At 36.6% G+C, this 24246-nt stretch overlaps 1 long non-coding RNA gene and 1 pseudogene across 1 annotated transcript; both read left to right on the top strand.

The window, feature by feature from the left end:
• The first annotated feature begins 1739 nt into the window (after nt 1-1739).
• On the top strand, nt 1740-2831 carry LOC147567324 (pentatricopeptide repeat-containing protein At2g02980, chloroplastic-like; annotated as a pseudogene).
• Nucleotides 2832-14709: 11878 nt separating this feature from the next.
• LOC147567323 (uncharacterized) lies at nt 14710-15776 on the top strand. The gene is made up of 2 exons (XR_015237640.1): nt 14710-15258; nt 15707-15776. It is a non-coding gene; the product is annotated as an uncharacterized LOC147567323 (long non-coding RNA).
• Nucleotides 15777-24246: the final 8470 nt, after the last annotated feature.

Below are 24246 nucleotides of genomic sequence, written 5' to 3'. Positions count from 1 at the left end.
GTAAAACATGAGCTGCCTATAAACTAAGTGTTTTGGGTGCCTTTAATATTACCTTTCCTTGCCCAACATATATAAAGATGGATGCACATGGAGTATTGTAATTGCCCATCAAGTTGGTGCCTTTTAATCCAAGCATGAGGCAGATATTATTTTATGACTAAGAAGCCTAGGAAGCATGAGGGTGTTTATATGTTGTTTAATTTGCTTACACCTCTTACATACAAAAGTATGAGGTGTGTTTCACTTGAAGCTTGGTTTGGGTATATAGACACCCACATGTTTGAAACTAAAACATGTACAAAGAGTAAAGTTATTAAAGAAATAAAAGTAGAAGTGATCTTTGTTGAAGTTCTTTTAATCTATTTTTTATCTTATTTTATTTTCTTTAGAGATATTATCCAAGACTTTATAATTATTACAACAATAAGGAAATTTTAAATGCAGATACCATTTTTATTGGCCGCACACCCTTATTCGCACTCATGATCCGAATCCATCTTTACCCTCCGCTCACTTTTTATTCATATTCATTTGTCAATTGTAGAACATTTTGTATATATCACAATTTTTGTTGAAAAATTGTAAATATAATCTTGATAATAGAAAAAAAAAGTTAGATAAAAAACGTCTACATTTGTTATTCACACTAAGTCAACTAATACAGTCTCACGGTTTTAACAAACTAAATAATCTTCACCAATGGTACCGCCAAAATCCCAAGAATCCATAAAAGCAAACTCGAGTGTCTGCGATACTTGAAAAGTGATCATTCTACATGATTTGAGAAAAAAACAAAGAGCAGTTATTCACTGTTAAAGGTCGCAGGTAACAAACTGACATGATTATTAACCAATATGTGAGAAATGCACTCATAGGTTCTACGACATATAGGTGTGTAGCTCACCGATATGTTCTCTTATCCACGGGAAGCTTCAGGTCAATGAGTTTGTGTAGTTGTCGAACTGATGTCTGGTAGGTTACCTTCGTGAAATTTTCTCTTGCTTTATAACTAAGACATCACTTACGATTGAAAAAACTTGAAATGAAGATTATGAAATGTATTTATATCTTCTGAGCAAGTGATTTTTTTTGTCTTCATAGTTTTATCTGGAATAAAATAAAAATGAAGTTTTTTTTTTTTAGTTTTTACTACTAAAACACCAATTACACCACTTACATTGAAAAGAGTTGAAATCCTTTTGAGCAAGTGATGGTTTTTGTATTCATAATTTTTTTTTGGAATAGGATAAGAATGGATCTTTTAAATAGTTTATACAATTAATACTCTAATAAAAAACTTCCACAACTAAAAGATGATATTAAAAGAAAATAGAGAAAATGGTGGTTTGGGTCAATAAATTATTCATAATAACTAAAAAAAGCAAGTAACTTTTTCTCTTAACTAGATTTGCCAAAATATCATGGATATTGACACATAAAGTTTAAAATAATATCAGAAATTATCAATCAGGTCACTTTCTAATATTTTGGTTTCCAAAATACCCTCATACATCAAAAGTTACTCTCTCTCACAAAACCTAGGAATTTTCTTGGGATTTTTCTTCTTCTCTATGGTTCTTCTTGTTCCTTCTTTCGATGAGTTTGTGGTTGCCATCATCGTATTTGCTTGTTTACTTCAACAGTTCTTTTTGATTCTTCATGAATCTCTGATCATATTTGATTTTTCAGTTTGTGTAGCAGGGGGCTAATATACGCATGTTGAAACCCTAATTAAAAACCTAGATCCTGATCAAAATTCAAGTCAAATTTACTTGATTTTATTCAATTCTTTAGAAAAATGAGAACGAGCTTTTGAAGCCTTAGATTTATTCAGAGACATGAAAAGTAAAGGCATAACAGATGATTCATTAGTTTATTCATCATTGATTTGTTCGTTCGCGAAAATTCGATAAGTTAAAGTAGCAGAGGAACTTTTTAAGCAAGCAAATGAAAAGAAATTAGTAAAATATCCTGCTTTATTCTTGAAATTTGTATTAATGTATGTAGAAGAAGGATTAATGGAGAGGACATTAGATATTGTTCAAATAATGAAGGAGATGAAAATTAGGGTCAAATTGCATATTTTGTGCTATCATAAATGGGTATTAAAAAAAAGGGTCTTGGTGAAGCAATGAAGGTTTAATCTCATCTGGGTATGAACCAGATCAAGTAACTAATTATGCTTCAATTATAAATGTTTGTTGTAGATTAGAGTTTATGAAAAAGTAGAACTAGTGTTTACTGAAATGGAAAATAAGAGCTTTGGTAAATGTATAGTTGCTTACGCAAGTATGGTTTCAATGTATGGAAAGATTGGGAGATTTAGAGATGACATGAAATTGTAGCTAAAATGAAAGAAAGAGGACGTGACCTAAATGTTTGGGTGTATAACTCATTAATGGTTATGCATGGAAAAGTGAATAATTTGAGAGAAGTTTAGAAAATAGGGAAAGAGATGAAATGTCGAAAAATAGCTCCGAATAAAGTTAGTTATACTTGTATAATTAACGCATGTAATAAAGCTCGAGAATTTGATGAATGTATGAAGTACTATAAGGAATATAGAATGAATGGAGGTTTGATTGGTAGAGCAATGACATGAATTATCGTAGGAGTATTCTCAAAGACTAACAGGATTGATGAATTGCTCAAGCTTTTCATGATAGGAGGATGGATGGTCTAGATTTGAGATTATATAATCGGCTATGTATGCTTTGAGGGATGTTGGTTTACAAAATTAAGCAAAATGGTTCGAAGAGAGTTTTGGTTCGATAAATGTTCCGAGAATGAAACCAGAACTTGCGGTCCAATTAATGAATTCGTTTTCGTAGTTGTCTCGGTAAAGGAAGAACGATTTTTTGACTCTTGTACTGGTTTTGTTTTATTCAAGTTTGATGATTTTTATCCTCATATTTGGTCTTGTATTTGTACGTTGAGAAAATATAAAGGTGTTATGTAGTTTTGTTTTTAATAAATTGTTTGATTAAGTCATTTGACTAGTTCTTGTTGTTCTGGATACTCAAAATGTGGGATGCTATTGATTACTAGAAAACTTTTCGATCAGAGGTCATATAAAACGTAGCCTCTCGGAATGCAATGATTAATGGGTATATGAAATCAGGGGATTATAGTTTTGCTCATCAATTGTTCGACTAAATGGCAGACGACTTTCGCGGGTTCCGGAGAAGTGTCATTCCCTTTGCTGGAACTTAGAAAGAAGCCTGGAGAGAGCGAGAAAAAAAAAGATGCGGAGACAAAGCTTAAAGATTAAATCAATCTGTGCTCCAGCTTGCAAGTATAAATTTATGCAAATTGGGTTTGCAGAAGTAACATTGCAAGCTGGGTTTGCAGAAGAAATATTTCAAACCCAGTTTGCAGAAGAAAAATTGCAAATCTCGTTTTCAGAAAAACGGGTAGGAAAAAAAACGCCATTTTTTCTGATTTTTTTTGAAAAAAGGTATTGAATGTGGATCTTGTTAGAAAGCTAATGAAAATTATTTCGAAATATATAAATTTCATAGAAATCCGACATCTCAAGAAAAAGTTATGTAGATTTAACGTTTAAAGAAAAAAAAATTAGTTACACAAAATGACAAAAGGGTATTTCAGACTTTGTATGTTTTTTACCTGCATAATAGTTATCAAAAGTTTTGTGCTTTTCTACTCATTTTCAATATTATTTTGACCTTTTTAGTTATTATCTCTTGGCAATATCAGTCAAGCTAACATAATGTTTGAAATCCTAGAACAATATGGAATAGATGTTTTAACTATATAGGTAAAAAAAAATATGGAAAATAGTTGAAAAGACACAAAACAATTTGGAAATTATGAAACAGGTAAAAAAATCCCGAAAGTATCCCAAAATAGTGATTTTTCTTCCTTACCCTTAACAAATTTAGAAATGGCGCGCGTATCCAACCTAAATAAAGCAATTTAAGAAAAAAAAATCAAATCCCTCTTCTTTCCCTCGCGATTCATCGAGACTCTTGAGTATCCGACTGACGACTCTTCGTGTTCATCTTCTTCTTCTTCGAGTTTTAGGTTTTCAATCTTCATTTACATCAAATTTCTCTACAGTCTACTTGTTCAACACTAAAGTAAGTAGTTCTTCACTAAAACTTCCGATTCCTTTCCAACTTTCAGTCTCTCACAAAAATAGGGGTAATAAACCCTATTTCGTTGTTTTTGGGTTTATGCATGGGGTTTGCAAACAACTTTTACAACAACAGATTTAGAAATTGAGTCTTTAAAACCTAATTTTTGTTAATCTTGGGTTTGCAAACCGTATTTGCAGTAATAGATCTGCAAATAGGGTTTGTATACCCAATTTTGGCGTACGTGGTTTTCAAATGGCTTTTGCTAACCTGATTTCCAAAATAGATCTGCAAATAGGGTTTACAAACACTATTTTGTTGTTCATAGTTTTGGGAATGGGGTATGGAAACCTTGTTTGCAGTATAAAATCTACAAATAGGGCTTACAAACCCTACTTGTTATTAAAAATTCTGCAAATATAGTTTGCAAGCCTTATTGGCAGTAGTAGATATGCGAATATGGTATGCGAACACTATTTGCAGTAGCTCATATGTAATTTTTTGTTCAACAAATATTATTTTCATTAATAATTTCTCTTTATGTATGCAGAAAATGTCAAAAAATGTGATGAAAAAAATGCAATTAGTGAAAAAAGATAGTAAGATAGCATTGAAGAAGAATTATGATACTTACTGTTATGGATGCACATTGAAGAATAATGCAGTCTTCATGATTAAGTATTGAGCAAGTCAATGCACTATCTGACTGACCATTTGGAGGACTTTTTGAAGCCTTTTATTGTGAAGATATTGAGAAAACGAATTATGAAAGACCTATCTCCATTATATATGAGTTAGTAAGTAGATATTCCATAGAAAAAGAGAAATTTGTTTTCGATGATATAGAGAGATAGAGTTTAAAATACATGATGTGGCTATCCTACTAGGATTGTCGAAGGAAGGAGTGGTTGTATCTCCATTCGAAGGCAAAAAAAAAAAAGATTTGTCTGTACCTATTTTGGAGAAAAGGCACATAAGGTTTCTACATCATTGATAGAAACTATTATTGAAAGGTTTATTGAAGAAGAAAAACAGGAAACAGATGATTATGTTAAGTTGATGATTATGCACATAGCTTCATCACTCCTGTTTGCAACACAAGCTGAAACGACGATACAAATGTCGTTCACAAACTTATTAAGGTCGACGGAAAAGTTAAATTAGATCTATCTCATGGCCTATAATTATTCACAAGTATATGATGAAGTCAATCGAAGAAAATATCGACAAACCCTCAAAGGCGTCAGGATGTCTCCTTCGATTGCCTGTAAAATCAATTCTATATATCTTGACTAACTTTATGTAGTTTGCATACTTAGTCTGCACCCTATAATGATTGTGCTTTTAACTTTATGCAGTTTTGGTTTTGTGAACATACAAATCTATGTAGTTTGCATACTGTAAGTTGTGTATAATGTTTGCAAATGTTTAATGCATATTGAAACTTGCAAACATACTGTTTCAATTTCAGATTTCAGAAGATTTTATGGTTCCACTGTCTGAAAGTGAGAACTACTGATTTCTGGTGGAATATTAACTATTTTATCTAATGGTGACAATCATTATTAGAAAAATCTTGAAGACAAAGTTAAGAAATTAGAAGCTGAGTGTGAAGAACATAAAAGAAATTTGAAAATTAAAGATGAAGAAATAGATAAGTTGAAAGAAAAGTTGTATTGCATAAGAGAATCAAATTTGATTCTTATCAAAGAGAATGAGCAATTAAAAGTTACAAAATAAACAAAGTGCAGTGAGGAGGTTGATGAGAACATGTCGAAGATGAAGTCAAAGAGTACTGAAACAAAAAGTAGCTTCAAAATCGAAAAATACTATCAACATGAAGGGAGAGTTCGGAAATTTGGAACCACTTCAAGAAAGAAGAAATCAATACAGTAAAAGAATTTTATGCACTGGCAAACAAAAGGTGAGTACAAATGTACTTCAAAATTTGTTTTTCTTTTTGTAACAATGGAGTTTTAGAATAATTCTATCCACTGCGAAACTGTTTCCTCAAACACTGAGTTGCAACAAGTGTTTGCAAACACTTAGTTGCAGACAAGTGTATGCAAACATTTGGTTGCAAATAGTGGGGCCTCTACAGTGGGTTGCAAAATATTTTTGAACTAATTCTATTGCATAATTTTTGTAGTTTAATTGCATGTAACAAAAATTCAGAATTGATTATCCTTGAAGATCACATTGAATCTCTCATTACAAATGGATTTGTTAACAGTCAAGTAATAGATTGATATCTATTACATAAAGTGAAATTTAACAAATTCACGGTTGTTTTAAGTTTTACTATTTGGGTAAGTTCTTTCAAACATTACTAATTTGTATTTAGTTTACATTAGTTATCTAATTAGATGAAAAATAGTATATATGTGGATGTTGATGAAATTAAAAGCTTCAAAAGGTAGCACTTCTTAATTATTAACCAGAAAGCTCAAACAAGCTTATACAAAGAAGAGTGGTTGGTTTCCATTTCCATTGAACACAAGTGTTGATGATGGGAGTTATGAATGTTTGCATTGGCATCTTGTCTCCTTTGACATAATCGATCAACAGTGGTTCCATTACGATTCTTTAAAGAAAACACCCAAGATAAGTACACGATGTGCAAAGGAATCAAAAAAATTCACAGTAACTTTGGTGAATAAAATCAATGACGCAAAATTGACGGAAGAGCCCCTCAAAGCCAATCCGAAACTCACAAAAAGTTAAATGCCCTAAACAGAATAACTCGTAAGTATAACCTACATATTAATTTTGATTTCATTGTGTTTGCCATAAAAATGATGAATGTTAATTAGTTTATAATGTAATGTGTAGTGCCCAGACCTCCGAGTTGGAGAATCGGACGAGTTGGATCACCAAACAAAGCTAACAATTTTTAGGAGTTGCTTTTGAGTATTTATTTTGGTTGATTTGGGCAGGTCATCGGATAGTTCTCGAAAAATTATAAATTTTGACTGGTCACACGAAAAGATCGGGCATGGTTTGGCTATCGTTTCGTGTTCGACAATTTTCTTCGGTATCGAATTTAACGGGACCAAATAGTTTCTTCATGGTTAGTTGTGGGGTGAAAAAGAGAAGAAAAAGTTAAAGTGAGGTTTATAAAGAATAGGGTTGAATAAGTAAGATGTTTATTTTTAAACTGATTGAATATACAAAAAAAAAAAAAGCGGTTACACGAAAGAAACGAAAAGAAAACCCCCAAAAAACGGGGGAGCGAAAGAGCCACTCCCCCGTTAAAACCAAAACGGCCACGGCTAGACCAAAACTAGACTCAGACCCCTGTTGTCCCGATCAAGTAAGGGGTAAAAACTACCCACAAAAAGCTCGCCGTGACCTCTATCACCCAAAGCTTAGCCCGCTAGACTGTAGCGCTCGCGCTTACACCAGCCCGACCTCCCAACTGAACACCCAAGACTAACTACCTAAATTACCTCCCTAAACAGAACAAAAAACTAACACACAAAACCCCCCAAAACAGACACGAACGACATCACACCATTACCCCCTATAGACCAAAATGCCTAAGACCCAACATCCCCCCACCTTTGGTCCTCCCCTACTAATGAAACCCTCACTCCTTGTCTTGTCGGTCTTCCTCATCATCTTTAATCTTCCTTTCCTTCCTGAGTTTCTCCTTTTGAGTGGATCGAATCGGATTATGCCTCCTGGCAGTAGATAAGTTCCATTCAAGCAACCTAAGTTCTCTCGTTTGCCCAGCAAACCTCTTCTTTTTAATGCTATCTCTCATGGCCTCCAAAGACGAACCATACTCCGTTACTCGATCCTGATGGTGTTGTAGAGATGCTAGGAATTGTAGAGGCTTAGCTAGGACGGACTCTTCCTGGTCCATTTGCACTGCCTCTTTTCCTTTCGAAACCGAGTGATGCACCCGAAAAGGTTACACACCCAAGCGGAGGTATCAAGTAGTAATCCGGAAAAGCCGGGATCGATCCAAGGATAGGAAGATAGGAAGGCAATTTGGATATCGAAGGGTCTTATCCCTCGGTCTAGATATTAAAAGCTAACTTAGACTAAAAGGAGAAAAACAAAGGTAAACGAGGGTTTTGATTGAATAAGCAATAAAGAAAACAATTAAAGCAAGTAAAACTAAACAATAAAGTAAACGGGCGAGAGAGATTCGAGAGAAGTGTCGGAGGAACAAGAGTCGGGAGACGGTAAGACTCGATTCGGGCAACAAATAAGTGAGAGAGGTGTCAAAGTCCGGGAATCCATGATGATAAACCTACGACTATGTGTAGTCCGATTTGATGTGTCGAGGTACAATCGATATTCGACTCCTAAAGTAGATGTCTCTAAGTACTGTGTATATCCGGAGATCATACTTAGTCAAACAAACGCCTAAATCGGTTAATCCCGAGTCATCGAAAGTGTCGTCTAGTCGCCTAACTATGTGAAGTGCATGACAAGACACATGAAATTGTGACTTAGACTACTATCGATATCGAATACCTCGTTTCGTCTATTAACTATGCGAAGTGCTTGACAAGACACATGAAAATACGATCAAAACGATAATCGAATCAAATGAACATCAATTCATAATCAAAACATCAAATCATATTAAACATAATCACAAATTCATCACATTTCATCTCATATAATCGACACACTTGATTTAGCTAACATGGTGAATAAGTAATAAATGAAAAGAAATGATAAGAGAAATCTCCCTTTTTCGATGTGGCTCGAGGCTAGGTTTGTCAAGAAAAATGAGTCTCAAAGTGTAGTCGATCTCCCCGTAGCGATTTTCTGGATTTCCCTTTAAAAATGCAATTTGGGTGTCCCCGAGTAAAAATCAGATTTCCCCATAGCACTCATCATCATCTTCTCCATCTCAAGAACATCCACCATTAAAGCTTCATCAAGCTTTCTCTCTCTAGAGATTTTTCACCCAAAATCAAATCAAACTACATGGGAAGATAGATCAAGACATGGGGAGTAAAAGCCCTATGGTTTCGAATCAAGAAAGTTGTCGGAAAGTCTAGAAAAATCCGATCAAAGTTTGAGAAATTTCCGGCCAAACCCTAGATCCGAGCAAATGTGACTATTCCGAGCCGGCACATGCACGTCCGAGCAACCCGAGCAAGTGCCGTTTCGAGTGTGCAACAGCCGCGTCCTTGGAGCAGCTCGGGCTGCTGTTCCGAGCAGCAGGTCGCATCCGAGCAAGTTCCTCCGAGCAGCTGCTGCTGTTCCGAGCAGCAGCTGCTGTCGCGAGTTTGCTTGCAGCAGTTCCGAGCTGCTGCTCGTACCCGATAATGCCTGCAGCCGCGTCCGAGTAGCTCTTGCACTGCCGTTCCCGTGCTCCCATGTCCGAGCTCTTGTGGTGCCGGCCAACTTGGCCGGCACCCTCCTTCTCTCTTGCTCTCTCTCTAGCCTTCAAACCTTCTTTCAAACCTTGAAACCCTAGAAAGTTGATGAACTCTCAAACCCTTGCCACCTTCTCTCTCCTCTTTCTTGGTTCTTGAATGATCAATGAAGAAGATGATGAATAGTAGCCTTTGACCCCTTACTCTAACTTGAGTCAAACCCTAGACTTAGTCAAACTTGACTAAGTCTTTAGACCACAAATGGGTGCCTATAAAATCTCTACCCAATTCTTCTTCTCTTAATATTTCTTAGGCTTGGACTTGGTTTTGGGCTTTGATTTAGAAACCAAGAGAGTGCCTCCATCCTTGTCTCTACATCTTCAAATTCTTACAAAGGACTAGAATACCCTCGGACTTATTTTTTCCACATCTTCCCCGTCCGAACTCCGAATTGAATACCGTTTTCACCGTCGGACTCGTCATTGACTATACTTGTTATTTGATTTGCTTGAAGTCTTTTTCTCTCATTTTCGGCACATGAAATGATAGTGATAATTCGCTCATTTTATTCCGAATCACATGCTTAACTCCAAAATAGGTACCTAACATGAAAAACACATAAAATATTATTGATAACACTCGAAAAGGAATAATTAGTCTAAGTTAGGCTCTCCAAATGTGACATTTTAGTGTCACATCACCGAGCTCTGAAACGACCCCACTGACCACCCAAAAGCCTTCATCTTTTCTCCCAACTTGTCCTTTCTGGACCCCGGTGCCTCCTCCTGGTTGTCCTGACCCCGAGTTGGGGTTTCTAGTGATAGTTCACTAGAGACCTGAGGAATAGGGGTGCCTTTAGCCACGAGGCTCAGACATCTTTCATCCACTGCCCTTTTGAAGTCTTGTGCTTTGTGAAAAGCCTTCTTTAGGCTCTCCGGCCCAACGTTAGATTTCGCCCACCTAACTTACATGTCCATGAGGACCCTCACCGCAGATAGGACCTTCTCCGGCTGTGGTGTTGCTATGACTGACTTGAGGTTATCGTTGTCCGGAACCAACTCCTCCCCTATAATCTCCTTTCCTTTTCTTGTTAGTAACTCAAGCCCGGGCCCTATACCTGACTTACTTTGGTCTAACTGAAACTCCTTTGCCTGTATCGTTATTCCTCTCTCCGGTACCCTAAGTCTGTTGATAATGTCTTTCTCTCTGCTGACTGATCCTACCGAAAGATCACCACTAGGGCTTGAGTTCAAGCTACTTCCAGTGAGTGGTCGAGTGGTCCTTCGCAGAATCGGGAACGAGCTCCTAGGTATTCGCACTGGAACTCTTACTGGAGGAAACAACTCCTGCCACACTTTTGATTCAGTATTCGAGAGCGACTCTACCTCCGCATATATATGGAACGCAACTCCATCAATGACTAATTCCTAGTTTACTGGGATTGCCTTACCTTTCTCACATAGGACTGTAATCGAAGCATACCGTAAGTTATTCAACTTGGAAGTATCTGCATGAATGGCCAAGATCGTCCCGACCCCTTCTATCAAAACTGCGAAGATTTGTTCCGACCAAAGGTGGAACGGCAGTCCAAACAATTTTACAGCATAAACGCTATCTCTTTATACCAGGGCGTTGCATCTGGGCTCCCAACTCCGGACAGACAGGGTAGCCTCTGCTTCATCGATCATTATAGCTTCCAGTTCTCGGAGGTGTTCCATGTCGAGAGGGGTTCTCCGGATCGCTTCCCCCAATCTAAACGGCAGGATATCAAACTCAGATGATCCCAGGATCCTATGTATAACCCTTCTTACTCCCGTCCAGTCGTCGACTGGCGAGTTCAGCTCCAGAACGAGAGTACCTACCCAAGAAATCTTTTTGTTACCTACAACGACAATGATCGAGGTTTGATTGATGGAATAGAGAGAGGATTGAGAAGGAGTGAGAGTATGGGGCTGAGACAGTAAGAGTGGTTTAAATCCACTCTCGGGGATACAAAACGAGGGGGCAGGCGGCGAGTTGACATCCATGCCCCCATTCCTTGCATGCATGCGGTGATCTTTGGGTTGCGTGAGGCCGTCACATCTCGAGACTTCACCCACTCCTTCTCCCGTCCACCTCATCTTAGTTGTCATGACGTCACCCAGAAAGTTTGCCGAGCCGTACCAAACCTCCTTCGCTCCGGCTGCCGGAAACCTAATGGACCGAGTTCCATTGAGTCCGACTCCCAGAAAGTTTGCCGAGCCGTACCAATAAGTAAGATATAAATATGGTAGGGTTTACTTATGAGTTATATATGAGTTAGGGGGTTGGAATGTGATTACGTTCAAGGCACTTTAGATATGACATGTGGCAGCATAACCATCTTTTTAAACCCACAACCAAAACCCCTCCCGACATCCACGTGCCAACCCTATGCCACCTTTTAAAGCTACTTTCCAATTGTTTTCAAAAACAGATTTGAGACAAGTGAACCGTGAGAAGCAAATTGGAACTTTTGGTCGTTAAATGTTCTGTATCTTCTTTTCTTGATTTCTTCGCTTTCGGTTGTCAGAATTCGATGAAACCTCTTCCAGGTAATCCCATTCGACTTTTCTACATATCTATCTGTTTAGAATTTCCCATTTCGCCCTAATTTGATGGTTTTACGATAGTTATTTGGAATACTATAAGTTGGGTGAAATTTCTTTTGGGTTCATAATTTAAAGCAGTTATTCTTTAGTTTCTTTGAATTATTTATGTTCAGGATCATATTTAGGATATTATGGGGTGTTTGTATATAGACGGGTTGATGCTGAAATATTTTACTGCTCGAATTTCATATTTGGACTAATTTGGGAATGAATTGGAGTAGAGATGGTTACCCGAACTTTGTCATATTTGACATAAATGGACAGTTTGAGTCATAGGTTCGTATTATTGGGCTTGTTATATGTTTGTCCGCTCATGAAGACTCGAAAATATAAAATAGAGTTCATGGTTTGTTGGTTGGTTCATAAGGTGGATCAGTTGTTCGGTAGAACGTCTCGGTGACCTCTTTAGTGCCGATAGGACATTCTTAGTATAGTGTCATTCATTTTATGCATTCTTGCGTTGCAAGAGATCTATTGACAGTTATGTAACTGTCAAATGACCATTTTGCCCTTTTATATTTCAGTAGGACTAATGTATTGAAGTAGGGAGCTCGAGGAGAGATGAAGCTTAGTCAGGAGCACCATTGGAGGCGCAAGAAGAGACATGATCCTATGAATCTTACTTGGAGCATGGGTATTCCCCATTTCACCACTTTATATATATATTTATTATTTTTCATTTTCTTTAGTTCAAATTATGATATGGTATGATATGAATGCATGTGGCGTGCTCTATGTTATGGATCTTTATCTTTTCAAAACAAATTGGTTTTTCTGAAAAATAATCGCTTGAGCTGTGTGATCATTTTGTGTGAATTGTAAACACGTGGTGGCGGAATCGCTTGAGCTGCGTGTATAACATGATGGCGAAATCGCTTGATCCGTGTTACGTGTCATGGTTGTTTCTCGACGAACATTGGTTGGTCCTCTTGTTTATTTTATGTTATGGATTAGCCATGAATTATGTCAAGGGTTACACTCGGTGTGTGGCCAGCCGTTTGGTAACGACCATTCCAGTTTACCCAGAATGGGGTCCGGAAAGGATGGGAGTTGGGGTATTCCGACCCTTGGAGTGATTAGGGGACCGACCCAATGCCATGCTTGTTTATTTATTCTGCTAAGCCACTGGTATGTGTGGTTTAAATTATGTTGTGATTGATACTTACAATGTTTTCACCGAAATGAAAGAGGGTGTTTACCCGAGTTTTCTTAATAAAAAAATACTTAATCCCTGAAAGTGGACACTTGTAAAAACTTGGCTTTAAACAGGGTTTACCCTACCTTGAGACACAAGAATGCTCTTCTCCTTTGGGTTGTTAGGACCTTTAGGAGGGCTCTGTTCTTGTAGCTTCAGGAGCCTATCAGACCATTTTATATTATTATAGGTTCATGCATATGATTCGGTATTCTTCGAATGGTTAATGAGTTACCTTGCGAGAAAGCGCCAGATCTTGCTGGAGATAAGGCGTGCCTCAAGATGAGATAATTGTATCGTTGTGAGTATATAGCTCTGCTACACGGCGATGCTCTCATAATCGTCTGGGTAAGTTATGACATATTCTAAGCGTATCACTATTTGGGTGAGATTTACTATTCGACGCGTATTGAGATCACAAGCTAGCCCGATGGGCGATGATGACGAAGGGAGAGTTATGGAAGCTCTTACCGAGGTATTACGTGGATCTGTGTGTACAATGCAGTAGTCAACCGGTTCTTCCTAGCCGAATAGTAGGTGACCCCGACTGAGGGCGCATTCAGTCGTGATCTTGCTAAGCTAGAAGAATTATCTTGCTATATTGCCTTGCTTCATGTGCATAATGATATCTATGTATATATGTAACACTTATAACTATTGATATATTAAACTGTCGATGCATGTGGTGCGGGTAGGATGTCTAGGTATCCTACTGAGATGACCTTCGGATTATCTCATTCCTATTTGTTTTTGTTTAGATGCAGGTATTGGTGACCCGGAGTAACATAGTTTACTTCGATGGATCACATTATGTAAGCTCGATATAATTTCTATTATATTTTTGATGAGACATGAAAATGTCCAATCTGAATCTCTTAACCCGGGTTAGTTAGTCTATTTCGAGCGGTTACTCTGATGAATTATGTGTTTCTCTTTCCCAGGTATCTTTTACGGAGTTCAGTGTGAAAACTGGATAAAATCGAGAGAAAGACGTGTTGAGGGCATTTTGGTAATTTAGAGATGATGGTGTTCGGGAAATTTTAGTGCTCGGCTGGAAAGTAGAGTTCAAAACGAATCCAACGGCGAAAGCGGAAGTTAAATCGGAGTCCGGTGGAGAGAGTTAGTCCAAGTCAAAGTTTGGAGTCAAAGTCAATGGACTAAAATGATGCAAAGGACGTTCCAGATACACGTGGCGCAAGGTGACAACGAAGTGAAAATATCGGTACAGTTTCGGTCACTGTTCGGGACAACTATTCTTCATAGCTCGTCCAACCAGATCTAACGGCCGAAAAGATCAAGGCACGCGTGTCTTAATCTGAAGGGTTCGCGTCACACCAATTTTCATCTAGCCGTGAAGCAGCATATCAGTCTCCCCATTGACAGCCAACATTCCAACGCACCAGCTCACGTGTTTCTCTCTTTCTCTCTTATCTTCTCTTATTGTTTTGGAAACAATCCATTACAGTAGAGAGAGAAAGCTTAAGAGAGGAAAGTGGGAATTGTTTAGGAAGATAAAACCGAGAGCAATCAAAGCCGAGAGAGATTTTTAGAGGAGATTTGGCTGAATGAAGGAAAGTTTCGAATAGAAAGGAAATATGAGGAGATAATTTGAGGAAATAAATATCAAGAGAGAGAGGTTTCGGTTGAAAAGGGTGGTTGAAGATAACCGAGAGGGGGGGATTCTCTCGGCTATAAGAGATAACCAGGAGGAACTGATTGGATCATCTCGGGTTTTGGAACATCTCTCCACGGTTTAGAAGACAGAGAACATAGTTCGGCCATTAACAAGTGAAAACCCCGAGGGTAGAGAGAGAAAGTGAGAAAGAGAGTTTTTCTCTTCTGTTTCTTCTTCTTCTTTATTCTTCTCTTTATAAGAGAAGGTTAGATTAAGAGAGTTGAGAGAGAGAGCGATATTGTAGAGAGAGAAAGATTGAATCAAAATTATCATAAATTCCATTATCATCTTCTTCTTCTTTCTTTATCATCACTCGGTTATTGACGCAGCGGAAAATTCCGGAAAAGAATTAGAACTCCGTCTAAAACTTTTAAAACCTAGAAAAAGCCTTAGAACTCCGTCTAAAGACTATAGAACCAAAATTATAAGAAGTAATACTAAAATACTGAATTTTATTGATCAACTTGAATGAATAAAACAACTCTTAGATCCCCCTTTATATAAACTTAGGGTTTCCTTAACCTAATCAAACTCAAATAACAATTTCTAATAAATAAAATACTACTTTCCTAAACCTAATCAAATTCTAATAACAACTTCTAAATAAATAAAATACTAGAATCTAAAACATAGAAAGTTTCCTAAAAATATAAAACTACTAAAATTAACAATTCTCTACTAAAAAAAATAGGAAACTACTAAAATAACCTATTTGATGATATATAAGATTTTCAGAAAATCTTCTGAAAATCTCCCTGCATCAGTTATAAATATTAAGAGAGAGTTCCTGTATTGTTTAGAGAGAGAAAGAAACAGTATAGAAAGAGAAAGAAAGAGGAAACAGAGAAGGAAAGAGAAAAACCAGGGAAGGAAAATTATTTTCTCACCTGGAAATCGTTTCCGAGAAGACGAGAAAATAATTTTCCCTAAGGTTCTGTTTGGCTGCGCAGAGAAAAAAAAAAAGCGAAAAAAGGTGTTTTCTTCTCCAATTCTTTTCCTTTCTTTTTATGTTATTCTTTTCCTTCTTTTTAATCATTATTATGCTCTCATCCATCATGAGTAACTAACTTTCCCGATCTAGGGTTAAGGTTAAGCTTTAGTTTTATGTGATTTTCTGACTTAATCTCTTTTAAGTGCTTAAATACTTTGATTTCTTCGCGTATCTTTTACGATAACCCCTTTCATTAGTTATACTTATGTTTGATGGTTCATATTTAGGCTTTAGGTCTTTAATGTATCATGCTTACGTTTGATATCTAATAGTTAGAGTACCAGTGATTTTATGTACCGAAATTGAAAGTTTTAAAGTAAGTGTCCTGAAAAGTAAAGATCATCCGAGGTTGGTTATTCTTCCTTGAGTTATAAAAGGAGAAGATCTAAATTGCATAAGTCAGATGTCATATTTGCTAAAGTGGATCTTGAAACCCTAGATTCTCCCTTCTCATAGGTTCCCTTTATCTGAATATCAACTTTAGTATTATTTAAATTTTAATTATTGTTTATCTTTTTATTATTTGAAGAAAAATATTATCAATCAAACCACCTTTTGAAGACCTAATAGTTTTAAGATTAGAATTGAAATTTGACTTAATCTCTGAGGAACGAACCGGTCTTACCGGAATTGAAACCCATTTTTGATCTTTTAGAGATATAATTTTTATTGATTAACTCTTGATTAATGCTTCATAGTTTAATTCGTTTTAGTTTGATAAATAGATTTTCTTTTCACTATTTATACTTTTCGATTTGATGCATCGTGCTTATGTTAAATCATTTGACGGTTCATACTTATTAATTGATAAATAGTAGTTTAGAGATTTATTTATTTAAAATAAAATGATTACATTGTTATGTTTTATTCGGTTTTAACGAAAACATCTCCCGGAATTAGGATAGTTCATTATCCGAAATTCTGAGTTATAAAAAAAAGAGAATTAACCATTTTAAGTATTTGTTTCTAAAGGTGATTTTATGTGGTGAATTTCTAAAATCCTAGGTTTCTCCCCCCATCGATTTGAGTGTATCATTAGTCTCTTTAAGTGTTTCATTATTTGATCATTATTTTATCACCAAAACCAAAACCATTTTCAAAACTGTCTTACTTCCAAGTCTTAGAATAGGTTTCACTTAGTCTCTGAGGAACGAACCGGTCTTACCGGAATTTATTACAACTTGACACCCGTGCACTTGCGGGTGTAGACCTATTTAGGAAACTTTTTAGGCCCATCAAGTTTTTGGCGCCGCTGCCGGGGACTAAGTTTGAATTTGTCTTATCTTATTTCTATATTTGGAAAGTTTTATTTTTGGTAAGTTTTTATTTTCGGACACTTTGACTTGCTTTTCCATTTTTGGTGTGTAGAACGCTAAGGAGTGAAGGAAAAGGCGCAACAAGGAGAGGAGCTCAAGAAGGAAAATTTACATTTTATTTTTAGTATTTTTTTTATTTTTGGTGAGAGAGAGACTTTTAGACTTTCTAGTTTTATTTTGGTTTTAAAGTTTTGACCCTAAATTGGAGGGTTTTATAAATTGTAATCGAAAACCAAAACGAAGCCTCGGGTTGGAACACTCACGGGAGAGTGGCCCGGGTCGTCTGCAAGGGTCATCGCCCGTCTTGAACGGGAGGTAATTTCTCTAATCACCCACGAAGCCCCTGTCAGTGGGTAATTGTGTGTTTTGTGTGCCTAATTGCTTGATCGAATTGTTTAGTATAAGCATTCTAGTAAGGGCAATAACCCAATTGAAAGATAGGAGACGGATTTCATCACCGTTTTCTTGCCCAAATAGGTAACAACATTCACGATCCTAAACCTCACCTAAAAAAACTAAAATCTGATTTAGACATCAGCCCCTAAGGTTTCGAGCTCATAGGATCTTTTAAACAATTCAGGGACTTGATTTTTATTTGGGCATTCCTCAAAGGAAAGTGTCACTCAATTCTTTAAAAGGTCACCTCGAGAAGAGGCAACGCTACCGAAGGTTGGACGGCTATCACAACGTTCATCGTTGGTCGTCACCAAGAATTGTTTGACCGTATTACTTTGACGGAGCAACCCTCATAACAATTATAGTTCAAGCTTTGTAACGAAGTAGGAGCTGTCTAGATTTTTAGGGTGAATCTGACCAACTTGTCTGTCTAGATTCTGTTTAGGTTGCTTGGTGGAGTCAGATTGTTTGTGTTTGCTTTCCTCTAGGGTCTTTGTAGTGATTCCTCGGTTTTCGATTTAAAAAAAAAAAAAAAAAAAAAATTGAGAATATCCTTGGTCATTGGACTCTAGTTTATGCCCGATAGATATCGTGATAAGAGAGGTCGTTTCATTAGTAGAGAAACTCATCTAACTAATCCTCTAGCCAATCTCTCTTTGAGTGACACTATGGGTGAAAATCTGAACCAAGCCATGGGTGGAAATCAGCCTATGACACTCAGGGATTATATGAATCCTACTAGAACTTGTCAACCATCTAGCATACGGTTACCCCACTCCACGACTCACTTCGAGTTGAAGCCGAGCATTATTCAAATGCTCCCTACCTTCCGTGGGGTTGAGAACGAGAACCCCTACCACCATGTTAGGGATTTTGAAGAAATCTGTGGGACTATGAACCTCCCTAATATGCCTAATGAAATTTTGAGACTTAGGTTGTTCCCTTTCTCTTTAAAAGAGAAAGCAAAATCTTGGTTGTATGCCTTACAACCTCATTCCATTACTAAATGGGAAGAATTAAGCAATTTGTTCCTTATGAAATTCTTCCCTAAACACAAAACTATCACTTTAAGGCAAAGTCTTAACAGTTTTGTGCAACAAGAAGGAGAGTCTCTCTATAACTATCTTGAGAGGTTCAAAGAACTTGAACTACAATGTCCACATCATGGTTTTGAAAAAATGAGACTAGTCCAGATCCTTTATGATGGACTAAATTATTCAACTACATCCATGGTAGAGTCATTCTGTAATGGCGGGTTTATCGGTAAGAGTGCTGATGATTGCATGGCATTTCTAGAAGATCTAGCTGAGAAATCCCACCAATGGGAAACTTCTAGAGGACCTCCTACTAGGGCAAATCCTACTTTAAATAGAGGTGGCATTTATTGGATTGATGATTCAGAAACCAAACTTGCCGCCATGGCTAGAAGGATAGAAGCCCTAGAGCTTGGTCAAACTAAAGCATTCAGGGAGGATCCCACTCAGGCCATGAGTGTTGGAAATGAATCCATCTCTTATCCGTGCTTCGTCTGTGGAGACCCTTCTCATACAGGGAACAAGTGTACCCTGTTATTTGGTTATGATGAAAAAGAACATGTGAGTCTAGTTGTTTTTGTTTGTTAATAGTTATAGAGTCTAGTTGGTCGGACTATCCGTTTGCTGAAGGTTTTTCCATGAATTTCGAGTCTTGAGGTTGTCTGTGCACTAGCCATGTGAGTGTTAGATAGGTGAAGAGTTGACTTTTCTGAGAGAACTTAATCGATCATTAGTGGAGACTTAACCTATGTGAGATTCTGAGCCTTTCTTTTTTGCTTTGAGTGACCTCTTCTGCGTTAACTCCGAGTAGAGTGAAGAGCTACTCAACCTCGCAACATTCATTAGAACTCATTTGATCTCTTGAGTTCAAATTTTACAACCACTAGGGATGTCATCAGGAAGCGAACCTTTCTCTTGTAGTCTGAGAAACTTGAAAGCAGTGTCAACTAGAGGAAGATAGGGACCTCATCCATCATTTAGAACCCTGAGAATAAGGCATGAAGCAAAGTGAAGAGAATATTACCAAGGAAAGAATAATGTGAAGAAAGTATTATTTTGAGTTTTATTACTAGAAGTATTAAAAAAAAAAAAAAAAAGGTGTTTGTGTAGTTTTGTTTTTGTGTTTATCCCTTGAAGTAGTTCTTGAAGATTTGAAGACGTCGAGTTCTCATGAGTTCTAGTCACATCATCAATATAGTCCATTGACCTCTAGGAAGCATTGTTAGATAGTTGATCAGGTGAGAAGAGTTGGTTAGCTTCCCCATCCCGTATTAGTGGTTGTTTCCTTCCTATGAGATCAGTCGTTCACCAAACTTTTAGTTCATATTTTCCATGTGTTGAGTTTTCCTTCATATTCATACTCGCACATTGAGTGAACCATTTCTGAGTGATTTGAATTTTTGAGTGTATGACCGTGAGGCAGTAGTCGAGGCGAAATGTATCGAGACGGTGATCGAGGTCTTGTCTGTTTGGAACCGAAATGATACTTATATTGGCTGGTCACGTGCACTTCGAGTCTTGATTACTAGTGAAGGGATTTTCATCATTTGCATGGTTTGATTGACTTGGATTTCATTTCTATTAACTTCCGAAAATCTACCGGGTAAACATTTTTAGTCCATGTCACATTTAGACCCTTCTGCATTTTTGAAATTTTTGAATTTTGTGGGTATATTCACTACAAACCCTCACGAGACAAAACTCGTCCTCTAGGGTAACCTAGAGGTTTAACGGCTTGTTGCACGAGCTAAGTGCAATCGTGGTTCCCTACGAAAGTGGTGAACTGGGCTTAGTTTTATTTTTCTGTTTTGCTCGAGGACTAGCAATTTTCAACTTACGATTTTATCACACGTTAATATTTTATATATAACATCTAGAATAGTTAGGATCATTCCCTCACTTGTTTGTGATTGTTCACGTGTAAATAGTACGCACACTATCACTTTCAATTTGATGATATTGATATGTTGCTGTTTATGAAAAATGTATGAATGTTTGACAGGTTTTTCAAGTTTGATTAGTTCAATTTGCAGAGGAGACTCTGTTAAAACTTCCTACCTTTCGTTGTATGAAAACTATTTTGCGTTACACGCTTTCAGAACATATTTTCAAAAGGTTTAAACTATATTTGATTTTCCGTTGTGTTTATTCTTGTTTTGTAACCCGTGATGAGAGTTTTGGCGTGGGTTTATATGTGAAACTGGTTTGAGTGAGAACTAGACTGAGTTTCTTTTATAAACTGCTGATGACAGGATTTGAACCCGTGACATTTTGTACCCAAAACAAATGCGCTACCAAGCTGCGCTACATCCCTTTCAATTGGTATACAGTGTCATCGTAGAGAATCCCTGTCTTGTTTTCCACATCATTATTTCTCCATTGATATACATACAATTTCGCTTGCCATTTTTCTTTTTGGTCTCATATAACATATAATAAAAAATTATATACATATGAAACCCAACATATAAACATATAAATAAATTAATATTTATCGGTAATACTCAGGAAGAAGGGGGCGTCTTTTTCTGTTTTAAGGAAAGGGGAATCTTATCTCCCGGGCAAACCGTGATTCGGAACACGGGGCGTCACGTAATGTAGGATTAATTGTGCGATGTATGTGCTGCTATATGCTGATACAATCACAAAATGAGATTATCTATCGTTTAATTTAGACTGACCTGAAGATATGAAAGAGAAGGCATCAAGAAAGAGAGTTGAAGTCGCAACTTCCGTTTTGAGTGATTCTACCAACAAATCTTGGGTTGAGGGAACCATTAGTGAAGATTAAAACTGCTTGATAGTTTAACATTTGAATCATGAAATCATGCAATTTGATTTTGATAGTTTCGATTAAATGATGATCGGGATGTATGTTATCTTATTTTGACTGGTATAGAAATACTCTTTAGCAGGAACAATTAGTATTATACTTTGCAACTCAGTGTTTGCAGAATAAAAATTGCAAACAAGGTTTGCAGAAAAAAATGTGCAAGCCGAGTTTGCAGACATGCAAACTCCATATGCGATTTCATCAATTACCACATATGGACTTCTAGGTTTATCGGTTATCATGTTGAAGATTCCCTAACTCATCCTAACACTTCCTTAGATTCACAAATATCCATCCTACATAAATTTCACGGGAAACACTTCTAAAATAGAAGTTCCTTAGTGTTGTCTTCGAAAACTCCATAGTGTGGTTAAACTAACTTGTATTAGTTATGGTGTTATGGTGTTGCGGTGTAGACCTAAGACCTATACACAAATAAAACCTCCTTCACAAATCCATGATCTATATATACCTAAGTGGTTAACACCAGAACTGACTAGAGTAAAGTTCTTTATGTCTTAATCTAATATAAAGTGGAGCACAAATCACTATCAATGAATAATGTAATTCTTCACATTTGAGCGGTTGGATTGAATATATAACACCACAAAACCAAAATTAAAATTAAAATTTAGCTTATTAAGTCAAAAAAATCGGGGACTACGCCGCCGAACCCCCATCAAAATTTATGTAAACATAACACAATTATGCAAACATAACACAATTATGCAAACATAACTTTTCAAAAATGTTTACGCAGCCACCTGTTTGCAACATATTGTTTGCATAATTCATTGTTTGCAACACACATTGTTGCAAACACTTGTTTCCATAACACAGTCACATAAAAAGTGGATACCTACAACAGTTTTCTACAAACAGTACCTTTGTATACATTTAACAAAAAAAAAAACATATTCAAATGTCAAATAATCCTTTATCGAGTAACAATAAAGAAATGAAAATGTCAAAATTAATCTAAACTAAATATTGCTGCACATGTTCTCTTGTTGTGGTGCAATAATTTGCCACAACGTCCACACTTTCAATTCTCATATTCCTTGACCTACCAGGTGGTCTATTATTTGATGGCGGTTTAATGATTGTCTCATTAGTTGCAAACTCTTTTGGTTCATCACCATTTCGGATGGGGATAATATTATGTGCATATGTATTCTTAAAGCTCTCGGTCGTAACATATGGTTCAACAAATTCAGCGATTGGTCGTCCATCATACTTGATAGCAATAACAACATGCTCACATAGGATACACTCAACTTTTCATTTCAAACAAGAACATAATAATGAATTCAAATCAAATAACTGAGTTGGTGTAGAAAATATTTTATGTACAAACTTCGATGACTTAACAACCTTCCATGTACAAGCAAACTTATGCCGTTCTATTATTATTTTATCAATCTCCAGACACAACACACTCCTCCACTTTTCAGCTACTTCTAATCTGGTTTGCATCATTTCTATCATTCGAATACGAATCGTTTCCAACGCTAAGATTGTAGACATACCCCTTTCCCCCTAATCCATGAATTGTAACTCTCACATAGTAATGAACAAACTTCACCGTACCTTTTACCCAAAAAGTAACAATTTGTCCATTTTTCAGCTAGACAATTCTTAAATAAATCAGTTAACCGTTTACCACCGACTATTTCCATCTCTTTAAAATGAACCAAGAAGTCCTCCTTAGTCAATGCACGAGCAGACCGATATAATAAAGACTCAATATATTATCAGCTTTTTGAGAACCATAACCAATAACATTTATTAAGTTTTTCCATATATGCCACACACAGCTATGGTGTGCATATGGAAAAACATCTCTAACTCCTTTAATAATACTAGCATGACGATCAGACATGATAGTATAAGTACGACTTCGATCAACAACACGAGTCAAATTCTCCAAAACCAACTCCAATTTGAGTTATTTTCAACACTAACAACAACTAAAACAATAGTAAAACATCCTGAAAAGATAGCAAACTAATGTAGTTACATACAAAATTACAACTAGAAGATTGGTTAAACAAAAAACTATTACTAACACAATACTATATAAAATCAATAACTAGGGCCGGCCCAATTAATTTTGAGGTCCAAAGCCAAATCGAAAATAGGGGCCTTTAAAATATAAGTAAAAAATTAAACAGGGCCTTTAAAATATAATTAAAAAATTAAACATCAGAAACTTCTTGTTGCTTGAAAGAGAATTCGAACCCCGACCTTCATCATATAAATCTTGTTCTTAACCAATAAGCTATAGCTTAGATTATAAAAAATAATTAGTCGTACAACAATAATACAACCCCAGTAGAGGCCCTCCCGTAGGTTGGGGCCCAAAGCAGCTGCTTTGGGCCCGGGCCGCCCCTGTCAATAACTTAAAAAGGCATACCTTCATTACCATTTTTTACAGAAGCTGTTAGCAAAGTCCCCATATATTTGGATTTAAGATGCATCCCCTCAATCCAAATAACAGGCCTGCAATCCTTCAAGTCATGAATACAAACTTCATATGCTATAAAAACCATTTCGATATGATAAGTCTTCATATCAAGTTGTAGCTGCACATAACTACCAGGATTCCACTTCAGAATGGACTTCATATACCAATCAAGTTTAGTAAAACCAGATTCTTCATCACCGAATGCAGAATCAAACGCTCTTGGATTTGCCTTGTAAATAATATGGTACGGAAGTTTAATACCATAAT

The sequence above is a fragment of the Eschscholzia californica genome, unplaced genomic scaffold (genome assembly GCF_041429995.1).
Source record: "Eschscholzia californica isolate CP2 unplaced genomic scaffold, dmEscCali1.0.p SCAF_1, whole genome shotgun sequence".
Taxonomy (NCBI): domain Eukaryota; kingdom Viridiplantae; phylum Streptophyta; class Magnoliopsida; order Ranunculales; family Papaveraceae; genus Eschscholzia; species Eschscholzia californica.
Note: the sequence above shows the minus strand (reverse complement) of the source record. Positions and strands in the feature narration are given on the sequence as shown.